General features: G+C 42.3%; 1 long non-coding RNA gene across 3 annotated transcripts in view; it reads right to left on the bottom strand.

Annotated features, from left to right (window-relative positions):
- The window catches only part of LOC135550065 (uncharacterized), a 78,450-nt gene extending 69,697 nt beyond the window's left edge, over positions 1-8,753 (bottom strand). For 2 of the 3 annotated variants that reach the window (XR_010457062.1, XR_010457064.1), the window contains exon 1: positions 8,678-8,753. This is a non-coding gene — a long non-coding RNA (uncharacterized LOC135550065). Of the gene's footprint in view, positions 1-8,510 lie in introns of all 3 variants that reach the window. The other variant, XR_010457063.1, reaches the window with a different exon arrangement.
- Positions 8,754-13,120: the final 4,367 nt, after the last annotated feature.

Raw genomic sequence — 13,120 nt, 5'->3', positions numbered from 1 at the left:
AGTGAGGTCTGCACAACGCATCACCGGGGGCAAACTACCTGCCCTCCAGGACACCTACACCACCCGATGTTACAGGTAGGCCATAAAGATCATCAAGGACATCAACCACCCGAGCCACTGCCTGTTCACCCCGCTATCATCCAGAAGGCGAGGTCAGTACAGGTGCATCAAAGCTGGGACCGAGAGACTGAAAAACAGCTTCTATCTCAAGGCCATCAGACTGTTAAACAGCCACCACTAACATTGAGTGGCTGCTGCCAACACACTGACACTGACTCAACTCCAGCCACTTTAATAATGGGAATTGATGGGAAATGATGTAAATATATCACTAGCCACTTTAAACAATGCTACCTTATATAATGTTACTTACCCTACATTATTCATCTCATATGCATACGTATATACTGTACTCTATATCATCGACTGCATCCTTATGTAATACATGTATCACTAGCCACTTTAACTATGCCACTTTGTTTACATACTCATCTCATATGTATATACTGTACTCGATACCATCTACTGTATCTTGCCTATGCTGCTCTGTACCATCACTCATTCATATATCCTTATATACATATTCTTTATCCCCTTACACTGTGTATAAGACAGTAGTTTAGGAATTGTTAGTTAGATTACTTGTTGGTTATTACTGCATTGTCGGAACTAGAAGCACAAGCATTTTGCTACACTCGCATTAACATCTGCTAACCATGTGTATGTGACAAATAAAATTTGATTTGAGAGAATAATTTATTTCAGCTTTTATTTCTTTAATCACATTCCCAGTGGGTCAGAAGTTTACATCCACTCCATTAGTATTTGGTAGCATTGGTAGCATTGCCCTTACACAAGCTTCCCACAATATGTTGGGTACATTTTGGCACATTCCTCCTGACAGAGCTGGTGTAACTGAGTCGGGTTGGTAGGCCTTCTTGCTCGCACAAGATTTTTCAGTTCTGCCCACACATTTTCTATTGGATTGAGGTCAGGTCTTTGTGTTGGCCACTCCAAGACCTTGACTTTGTTGTCCTTAAGCCATTTTGCAACCACTTTGGATGTATGCTAGGGATCATTGTTCATTTGGATGACACATTTGAGACATCTTGAGATGTTGCTTCAATATATCCACATAATTTTCCTGCCTCATGATGCCATCTATTTTGTGAAGTGCACCAGTCCCTCCTGCAGCAAAGCACCCCCACATCATGATGTTGCCACCCCCGTGCTTCACGGTTTGGATGGTGTTCTTTGGTTTGCAAGCCTCCCCCTTTTTCCTCCAAACATAACAATGGTCAGTATGGCCAAAAATATCAAAAAGTATGATCTTTGTCCCCATGCGCAGTTGCAAACCGTAGTTTGGCTTTTTTATGGTGGTTTGGAGCAATGGTTTCTTCCTTAATTAGCGGCCTTTCAGGTTACGTTGATATGGGACTCGTTTTACTGTGGACATAGATGCCTTTTGTACCAGTTTCCTCCAGCATATTCACAAGGTCCTTTGCTGTTGATCTGGGATTGATTTGCACTTTTCACACCAAAGTACGTTCATCTCTAGGAGACAGAACGTGTCTCCTTCCTGAGCGGTATGACGGCTTCGTGGTCCCATGGTGTTTATACTTGCTTACTATTGTTTGTACAGATGAACGTGGTACCTTCAGGCATTTGGAAATTGCTCCCAAGGATGAACAAGACTTGTGGAGGTCTATTATTCTTCCTGAGGACTTGGCTAATTTTTTTAATTTTTAATTTTCCCATGATGTCAAGCGAAGAGGCCCTGAGTTCGAAGGTAGGCCTTGAAATACATCCACAGGTACACCTCCAATTGACTCAAATGATGTCAATTAGCCTGTCAGAATCTTCTAAAGCCATAATTTTCTAGAATTTTTCAAGCTGTTTAAAGGCACAGTCAACTTAGTGTATGCAAACTTCTGACCCACTGGAATTGTGATACAGTGAATTAAAAGTGAAAACTCTGTCTGTAAACAATTGTTGGAAAAATGACTTGTGTCATGCACAATGTAAATGTCTTAACTGACTTGCCAAAACTATAGTTTGTTAACAAGAAATTTGTGGAGTGGTGGAAACATGAACATGATGAAACAGACTTTCTTCCTGAGATCTTGGCTGATTTTCTTTGATTTTCCCATGATGTCAAGCAAAGCCTCATTGAGTTTGAAGGTAGGCCTTGAAATCATCCACAGGTACACCTCCAATTGACTCAAATGCAACTTTTCAGGAAAGTTAGAAACCAATATACACAGGCAGTTAGGAAAGCCAAGGCTAGCTTTTTCAAGCCGAAATTTGCTTCCTGCAGCTGTAAAGTCCATGGAGAATAAGAACACCTCCTCACAGCTGCCCACTGCACTGAGGATAGGAAACTCTGTCACCACCAATAAATCCACTATAATTGAGAATTTCAATAAGCATTTTTCTACGGCTGGCGATGCTATCCACCTGGCTACCCCTACACCGGGCAACAGCACTGCACCCCCGCAGCAACTCGCCCAAGACTTCCCCATTTCTCCTTCTCCCAAATCCAGTCAGCTGATGTTTTGAAAGAGCTGCAAAATATGGAGCCCTACAAATCAGCCAGGCTAGATAATATGAACCCTTTCTTTCTAAAATGATCTGTTAAAATTGTTGCAACCCCTATTACTAGCCTGTTCAACCTCTCTTTCGTGTTGCCTGAGATTCCCAAAGATTGGAAAGCAGCTGCGGTCATCGCTCTCTTCAAAGGGGGAGACACTCTAGACCCAAACTGTTACAGGCCTATATCTATCCTAAGGTCTTTGAAAGCCAAGTTAACAAACAGATTACCGATCATTTCGAATCCCACCGCACCTTCTATGCAATCTGGTTTCCGAGCTGGTCATGGGTGCACCTCAGCCACGCTCAAGGTCCTAAACGATATCTTAACCACCACCGATAAGAAACAATACCGTGCAGCCGTATTCATTGACCTGGCAAAGGCTTTCGACTCTGTCAATCACCACATCCTCATCAGTTCATCAACTACTTCTCTGATAGAGTTCAGTGTGTCAAATTGGAGGGCCTGTTGTCCGGGCCTCTGGCAGTCTCTATGGGGGGGTGCCACAGGGTTCAATTCTTGGGCCGACTCTCTTCTCTGTATACATCAATGATGTCGCTCTTGCTGCTGGTGAGTCTCTGATCCACCTCTACGCAGATGACACCATTCTGTATACTTCTGGCCCTTCTTTGGACATTGTGTTAACAACCCTCCAGATGAGCTTCAATGCCATACAACTCTCCTTCCGTGGCCTCCAACTGATCTAAAATACAAGTAAAACTAAATGCATGCTCTTCAACCGATCGCTGCCTGCACCTGCCCGCCGTCCAGCATTACTACTCTGGACTGTTCTGACTTAGAATATGTGGACAACTACAAATACCTAGGTGTCTGGTTAGATTGTAAACTCTCCTTCCAGTCTCACATCAAACATCTCCAATCCAAAGGTAAATCTAGAATTGGCTTCCTATTTCGCAACAAAGCATCCTTCACTCATGCTGCCAAACATACCCTCGTAAAACTGACCACCCTACCGATCCTCTACTTCGGCGATGTCATTTACAAAATAGACTCCAATACCCTACTCAATAAATTGGATGCAGTCTATCACAGTGCCATCCGTTTTGTCACCAAAGCCTCATATACTACCCACCACTGTGACCTGTACGCTCTCGTTGGCTGGCCCTTGCTTCAAACTCGTCGCCAAACCCACTGGCTCCAGGTCATCTACAAGAACCTGCTAGATAAAGTCCCGCCTTATCTCAGCTCGCTGGTCACCATAGCAGCACCCACCTGTAGCACGCGCTCCAGCAGGTATATCTCTCTGGTCACCCCCAAAGCCAATTCCTCCTTTGGCCGCCTCTCCTTCCAGTTCTCTGCTGCCAATGACTGGAACGAACTACAAAAATCTCTGAAACTGGAAACACTTATCTCCCTCACTAGCTTTAAGCACCAGCTGTCAGAGCAGCTCACAGATTACCTGTACATAGCCCATCGATAATTTAGCCCAAACAACAACCTCTTCTACTACTGTAGTTATGTATTTATTTATTTTTCTTCTTTGCACCCCATTATTTCTACTTTTCTACTATACTTTTTTTCTGGAATTTTCCAAGCTGTCAACTTAGTGTATGTACATTTCTGACCCACTGGAAATGATACAGTGAATTATAAGTGAAATAATCTGTCTGTAAACAATTCTTGGAAAAATGACTTGTGTCATGCACACAGTAGATGTCTTCACCGACTTATCAAAACTATAGTTTGTTCACAAGAAATTTGTGGAGTGGTTGAAAAACGAGTTTTAATTACTCCAACCTAAGTGTATGTAAACGTCCGTCTTCAACCTGTACATGATTGGATGCTCCCCATCGTATATCTGGGACATGACGGCCCCTAGTCCCGTGTTGCATGTGTCTGTCTGGACCAACATCAGTACCTGGAGATTGGGCGTTACGAGAATCGGATGGGAGCACAGCACATCCTTCAGGCACCTGAATGCTGCTTCGGTTTCGCCTGTCCGTCCAAGTTGGGAATAAACCGCCTGTAGTATCATGGCAATCCCAAGAAGGACTTGACCTGTGTCTTGGTGCGTGGAATGGGCCCGTCCAGCAGAGGGAGCCATCACCACATGATGTAGACTGCATCTGTCACCAGGCCTTGACTACTCTCCCCCTGGTGGCGAACCTGCAGAACACCATAATATATTTGTATTTTTTTATTTTACCTTTATTTTTCCAGGCAAGTCAGTTAAGAACAAGTTCTTATTTTCAATGACGGCCTAGGAACAGTGGGTTAACTGCCTGTTCAGGGGCAGAACGACAGATTTTTACCATGTCAGCTCGGGGGTTTGAACTTGCAACCTACTGGTTACTAGTCCAACGCTCTAACCACTAGGCTACCCTGCCGCCCCATATACAGTACCAGTCCAAATTTTGGACACACCTTCTCATTCTAGGGTTTTTCTTATTTATGTGGTTCCAACCGCAGTGTCTTTGTGGATGATTTCCTCGTGTTGTTTCCACCGTGAAGCATGGAGGAGGAGGTGTGATGGTGTGGGCCTGCTTTGCATGTGACACTGTAGGTGATTTAAGAGTACAAGGCACACTTTACCAGCATGGCTGACACAGCATCCTGCCGTGATACGCCATCCCATCTGGTTTGAGCTTAGTGGGACTGTCATTTGTTTTTCAACAGGACAATGACCCAACACACCTCCAGGCTGTGTAATGGCTATTTGACCAAGAAGGAGAGTGATGGAGTGCTGCATCAGATAACCTAGCCTCCACAATCACCCAACCTCAATCCAATTGATATGGTTTGGGATGAGTTGGACCACAGAGTGAAGGAAAAGCATATGTGGGAACTCCAGGTGAAGTTGGTTGAGAGAATGCCAAGAGTGTGCAAAGCCGTCACCAAGGCAAAGGGTGGATACTTTGAAGAATCTAAAATATTAAAATATATTTAGATTTGTTTAACACTTTTTTGGTTACTACATGATTCCATATGTGTTATTTCATAGTTCTGATGTCTTCACTATGATTCTACAATGTAGAAAATAGTGAAAATAAAGAAAAACCCTTGAGTTGGTGTGTCCAAACTTTTTACTGATATGTATGTTATGTATGTATGTTATGTATGTCTCCAATATACACACAATGCATTCGGAAAGTATTCAGACCCCCTGACTTTTCCACATTTTGTTACATTACAGCCTTATTCTAAAATTGATAAAACTGTTGTTTCCCTTCATCAATCTACACACAATACCCCATAATGACAAAGCAAAAACATGTTTCTAGAAATGATTGCAAATGTATAGGAAAAAAGAACAGAAATATCACACTTACATAAGTATTCAGACCCTTTACTCAGTACGTTGTTGAAGCACCTTTGGCAGTAATTACAGCCTCGAGTCTTCTTGGGAATGAAGCTACAAGCTTGGCACACCTGTATTTGGGGAGTTTCTCACATTCTTCTCTTCAGACCTCTCATGCTCTGTCAGGTTGACTGGGGAGCCCTGCTGCACACCTATTTTCAGGTCTCTCCAGAGATGTTCGATCGGGTTCATGTCCGGGCTCTGGCTGGACCACTCAAGGAGATTCAGAGACGTGTCCCGAGACCATTACGATGTTGTCTTGGTTGTGACCTTAGTTTCGTTGTCCTGTTGGAAGGTGAACCTTCGCCATATTCTGAGGTCCTGAGCACTCTGGAGCAGGTTTTTCATCAAGGATCTCTTTGTACTTTGCTCCGTTAATCTTTCCCTCGATCCTGACTATTCTCCCATTCCCTGCCACTGAACAACATTCCCACAACATGATGCTGCCACAACCATGCTTTGCTGTAAGAAGGGTTTCCTTCAGAGGTGGTGCTTGACATTCAGGCCAAAGAGTTCATTCTTGGTTTCATCAGACCAGAGAATCATGTTTTTCATGGTCAGAGTCTTTAGGTGCCTTTTAGAAAACTCCAAGCTGGCTGTCATGTGCATTTTGCTGAGGAGTGGCTTCTGTCTGGACACCACTACCATAAAGGCCTGATTGGTGGAGTGTTGCAAAGATGGTTGTCCTTCTGGAAGGTTCTCCCATCTCCACAGAGTAACTCTGGATCTCTGTCAGAGTGACAATCATTCTTGGCTGTAATGTAACAAAACATGGAAAAAGTCAAGGGGTCTGAATACCTTCCGAATGCCCTGTGTATAGAGCATATACATAAGAAGAGAAGCTGAGTGTAACGGGTTTCTTCCAACTCCTCCTCTGACGAAGAGGTGGAACAAGGATCGGACCAAAATGCAACGTGGTTTGTTCGATACATCTTTAATGATGAAGAACACGAACAATACAAAAACAACAAACGTCGAAAACTGAAGCAGCCCTGACTGGTGCAACAAACACAGAGACAGGAACAATCACCCACCAACACACAGTGAAACCCAGGCTACCTAAATATGGTTCCCAATCAGAGACAACGATAATCACCTGACTCTGATTGGTCTGTGGCTGCCTGAGGCGGTTCTCAATCTATACACCCCACACAACCCCAAGACGAAACACACTACAAATAAACCCATGTCACACCCTGGCCCGACCCAATAAATGAAGATAACATAATAAATATAGATCAGGGCGTAACACTAAGGCCCACCCCGAGAGATAGAGATATGTCAGATGGCTACTGCGCCTGCTATACAGACATAGACGTACAGAAAGAGGGTAATTCCTTAAATTTCTATCCAAATATTTTATAGAAAGATAAGCATTATATTGTTAGATTCTTCCTCACCTCAAGTTCAACTGGAGTTCAGTTGGAGCGCCAAGGCGCGCTGCCTTCATGTCACAGGCCTGCAGTTGCTAAAGCTTAATAATAGCCACACTTTACCAAACCTTCACAAAACGTTTCTAAACTATATTAGGGTAACATCAAATGTCAAGTCATTGTTTATCGGGGAAATGCGAGCAGAAGAGAGAATGTAAACCAGGGGAAAAATACACTACACTCCCCTGTACCCCCCCCCCCCCCCCAAGAAAACACACAAACCCGATGCAAAAAAAAAAAGTTTGACAACCCTCCTCTATTTTAGACCACCCCTCCCCTCCCATAAATTTGGATCTGTCCCTAAAGATATCACTTTATAATCTGCAGTTTGGGGAGGACAGAGTTTGTAGAGACCAATATTGAGTTGTAATATGAAACAGTTCTTCAGTGGCAATGTAAGGCCTCAAGATGATTCTGTTTTAAAGTGAAGTCATGGTCAAATCATAAAAGTTTTTGAACAAACACATAACTCTAATTGCATAAATGCATACATGAATACAGACTGGCGTGGTGTCAGAATGGCACATTACAGTATATCAGAAATATACCATAACTCTTGTGATTATAAGTAATATGACATTTCCTAAGACAGGTACACGAGTTGTTTGGCAATATGATTCACTTCCTGATAGGATCAGACTAAGGACAGGATGTTAAATCACTCAAATTGGGACAACAATGAGCAAATTCCACAGAATGCCGTCACAGCTCGCTTCTGTAACGAGACAGATGGATGGCAGCCCTTAAGCTAACCCTCCAAGATGGTCTCACCACGCGCGCATGATGTTACTTAGGTAACCGTCGCCAATATAGACATCCGTGACATCACAACCCCTTAAACTGGTAAACAGAGAGGGACGGAGAGGGAAGCGTGTCGGCAGCAGTTCAGCTTAGTCCAATTTTTATTTTGTTCAAACACAGACTGGCATGATGTCAGAATGGCATAGCATTGTTTTCTGCCAGTGTCATCTCATCTTACAATCACAGGCCATTGACCACAGCACAAAATGTTGCTTCTGTTCTGCTGCACTAAACTAAAATATAATTACTGTTAAAGGGAAGTATTTCAAAGTATATTTCAAAAGCTGAAATGAAGTATATCCAAAAAGTCATATTAGTTTCACAGTTATTTCTTCCCTGACAAAGCAGGTGGCAATATCTTACTTACCAAAATCGTCGCCTTGCTGCCCAGGTTTCCATGATTCAGTAATAAGAGAACATTTTCCCCATTACATATTCAAAGCCGTAAATCAACAAAAGCAGGAGGGGTGTGAAAGTAATACATGAATAACTTACAAAGAGGGGAGTCAAGTGTTGTTGATGTTTCCTACTCACTTTCTTACTCTCTTTCTCCACCGAGAGAAAGTTGTAAAACGTGGACTTCCTGAATGGTGCTCTTCCTGTTTCCAGGCCTATCTGGGAGAGAGAGAGAGAGAGAGAGAGAGAGAGGTCTCAGTGTGCTTGTTCCAAGCTTCCAGCGCCAGGTCAGGGGACTGAGGGGTGAGCAGCTTACACTATGTCAGGAGTGGAGGGCGACTACGTCAACATGTGGTTATGCACCTGTAATATCAACTCTCCACCCGTTCATACACAACGTCGTACACCTAGGAGCTACATTCTGTCCAGGTAGGGTGCAACGCCAGCGTTATTTTTAAAAAAAAATTTTCTGGACAGCTTGTGAGGTACTGTTGTCTTTACATTCGACATTACGGTACTAGACGTTACGTTATACTCTACAACATTACTTGCAATTCCTCCCTACTGTTCTTTTTGCTAGGCTAACACTGGTGTAACCATATGCCCTTGTTACCACGGGGAAAACCAGCCTGGGATATAGATGATGTAGGCTTCACTGGTACAGTAAGCCCTGTGAAAATTAAATGTATGAGGTTCTATAGCTAAGTCCTAGACAAGCACGATTACCTTGTGCATGTAGACCTGGGCGGGGTATGATATAAATAAATCCATCCACACCACCAAATTCCATCATTAAGTAATCAAAGGCTCAGAGAAGTTGATGGGAAAACAGTCTGTATAGTATACATAGGGAACTTCCAAAAATTCAGAGAGAAGCAATTTTTAATTGTCGAGACCTCCCATAAGCTGCACAAATCTTTTGATTGAATATGAGTTAAATCCTAATGACATGATGGATGAGGTTCTACACCTCTTGGCGTAGCCAGAGAAACTATATGTCACCTCAGATGAACATTAGATTCTCAAAAGGATAATAATGCCCTGGATAATTTATTTAGGCAATGATTTTTCCACTTTTGTATCTGAGGTTAGCGTTTGGATTCATTCAACAGCCCTCCATGATAAGTGGATGAGAAATGAAAAGGTGTGTGTGTTTGTGTGTGTGTCTGTCTGTGTGTGTGCATGCTTGTGTGTGTGTGTGCACCCTCATGTGTGTCCTTACTAACTACAGTGCTTTGCCTTCTGAAAGTATTCACACCTGTTGACTTTTTACAATTTGATGTGTTACAGCCTGAATTTAAAATGTATTACATTGAGATTTGTTTTCACTGGCCTACACACAATACTCCATAATGTCAAAGTGAAATTATATATTTTTTAAGATTTTTACTGATTAATAAAAAATTCAAAGCTGTGAGTAAATAAGTATTCAACCTCTTTGTTTATAATTTATCTTCTTACGGGTACGTGGGACGGTAGCGTCCCACCTGGCCAACATCCAGTGAAATTGCAGAACGCGAAATTCACAAATACCAAATTCAAATATTTAACATTCTTGAAAATATATGTGTTATACATCAAAATAAAGCTTAACTTCTTGTTAATCCAGCCGCCATGCCAGATTTTAAAAAGGCTTTACGGCGAAAGCAAACCATGTGATTGTCTGAGGACAGCTCCCCGCATACAAACACATGAAAATCATATTTCAACCAGGCAGGTGCGACACAAAAGTCAGAAAAAGCGATATACAAAATGCCTTACCTTTGATGATCTTCTTCTGTTGGCACTCCAAAAAGTCCCAGTTACATCACAAATGGTCATTTTGTTCGATAATGTCCTTTATATCCATAAAAACTCAGTTTAGCTGGCACGCTTCAGTCAATAAGCCATTCAGTTTCCCTCCATCAAAATGCATACAAAATGAATCCCAAACGTTACTAATAAACTTTTCCAAACAAGTCAAACAACGTTTATAATCAAACCTTAGGTATCCTAATACGCAAATAAACGATCAAATTTAAGACAGAGAATAATATGTTCATTACCGGGCAGTCCTCCATGCACTTGGAAACACTACAGCCAAAATGGGAGCCACCTAGAAAAACTACATTTTTGGTGTCATTTCTCCATAAACCAGCCTGAAACTCTTTCTAAAGACTGTTGACATCAAGTGGACACCCTAGGAACTGCAATCTGGGAGGACTTGACCTTATTATTAAAATACTAGCCATTGAAAATAATGGTAAGCTGAAATATTTTTTGGGGGGATGGTTGTCCTCGGGTTTCGTCTGCCATATCAGTTCTGTTATACTCACAGACATTATTTTAACAGTTCTAGAAACTTTAGAGTGTTTCCTATCCAAATCGACAAATTATATGCATATCCTTGCTTCCGAGCCTGAGTAACAGGCAGTTTACTTTGGTTCATGCCTTTCATCCTGATGTCAAAATACTGCCCCCTACCCCAGAGAAGTGCAGCTATTGATAGATGTGTAGAAGTTATTAAGAAGTTATTAATTACACTATGGATGGTGTATCAATACACCCAGTCACTACAAAGATACAGGCGTCCTTCCTAACTTAGTTGCCAGAGAGGAAGGAAACCGTTACTAACCTAATTGGTAGAAGCCTGTACAGAATACAATTTTTCCAAAACATGCATCCTGTTTGCAAAAATACACGAAAATAATACTACAAAAAATGTATACTAAGTGTTATGTTTGAGACAAATCCAATATAACAGTCTGGTTCAGATGAATTCCCCTTTCAGCAGGACAATAGCCTAAAAAAAGGCCAAGTCTACACTGCCGTTGCTTACCAAGAAGACAGTGAATATTCCTGTTTTCGAGTTACAGTTTTGACTTAAATCTACTTGAACATCTATTTCAACACCTGAAAATGGTTGTCTAGCAATGATAAACAACCTATTTGACAGAGCTTGAAGAATTGTTTAAAGAATAATGGGGGCCTCTCGGGTGGTGCAGTGGTCAAATTGGTTGTTTATCATTGCTAAACAACCATTTTCAGGTGTTGAAATAGATGGGTTCGCGGCCAGGATCTGTCGCAGCCGGCCGCGACCGGGAGGTCCTTAGGGCGACGCACAATTGGCCTAGCATCGTCCGGGTTAGGGAGGGTTTGGCTGGTAGGGATATCCTTGTCTCATCGCGCACTAGCGACTCCTGTGGCGGGCTCAGTGCACGCTAACCAGGTCGCCAGGTGCACAGTGTTTCCTCCGACACATTGGTGCAGCTGGCTTCTGGATTGGATGCGCGCTGTGTTAAGAAGCAGTGCCGCTTGGTTGGGTGGTGTCTCGGAGGACGCATGGCTTTCGACCTTCGTCTCTCCCGAGCCCGTACAGGAGTTGTATCGATGAGACAAGATAGTAACTAACTAATTGGATACCACGAAATTGGGGAGAAAAGGGGGTAAAAAAATAAAAAATAAAATAAAAAAAGAATAATGGGCAAATGTTGCATAATCAAGTTGTGGAAATCTCTTAGAGACCTAGAAAGAGTCAAAGCTGTAATCGCTGCCAAAGGTGCTTCTACAAATGATTAACTTAGGGGTGTGAATACTTAGGTACATTTAATTTTCAAGAAATTTGCAAAACATTTTAAAAACATGTTTTCACTTTGTCATTATGGGGTATTGTGTGACTGGTAAGAACAAATCTATTTAATCCATTTTAATTCCGGCTGTAACATACCCCTTGACTCTACATTTTGTTATGTATACTTTCTGAAGGCGCTATAATTAGCTAATAAAAACTTATTTAAAAAAAATTGTAGTGGTTTAGAGTGGCTCAGCCTACAATCTATAGATATACATGTAAATGGCCATATAAAAAAAGCACACTAAAACCTAACAAAATATATGTCCAAAAGGCTGTCAATGCCAAATAATTTAGGCCCTTTCTTTTCAGCCCACCACTAAAAGAGCCTTGGTGGTTGGTGCGCGGATTAATTGCACATCTGGTATCAGTTAGGGCTGCATACTTGGCACCGCTGAGGCTTCTACAGTCGAGGAAAGCAGCACGTTCCAGGAGCCCGGCCCAGCCTCTGACTCTCCCCCACGTCTCCTGGTTAAAAACAGGACACATTTGTCTCTGAGGGATTTTGACCCTTGATCTCCATTGGTGGGAGGGGGATCTCCTTGTCATTGACTTTTAGTCATTGTTTGATTGAATATTTGGAGTTATTAGACAGTGGGAACGTTGCTCTGGGAAGAGTGTGGGAGAATGTGTGCAAAGGAGGGAGAGAGAGGGAGAGCTAATGGGTTGTGTGGGGGATGGAGGGAGAGATAAAGAGCAAGAGAGATGGATGATGAGAATTGTGATAGTGGCTCAATGGGTTGTCTACTGACTATCTATTATGCCTCTTACGATGCCACATCTTCCTGCCCTTGCCATATTCAACACCTCTCGCCCATTCTGTCTACATTCAGACATAAATGCTCATTTTTCAGTTTAAAAATCCAAATCATTTTCTATAGATAAAAGGATGTAGCGCTCTGTGTGAATAATATCAAGCATGACTAATCTGACTGCCTTTGTTTTGTTTTGATAGCCAACTCCAGATGAGA

Source organism: Oncorhynchus masou, chromosome 12 (genome assembly GCF_036934945.1).
Source record: "Oncorhynchus masou masou isolate Uvic2021 chromosome 12, UVic_Omas_1.1, whole genome shotgun sequence".
NCBI classification, from domain to species: domain Eukaryota; kingdom Metazoa; phylum Chordata; class Actinopteri; order Salmoniformes; family Salmonidae; genus Oncorhynchus; species Oncorhynchus masou.
This window is presented reverse-complemented; position numbering and strand designations above follow the sequence as displayed.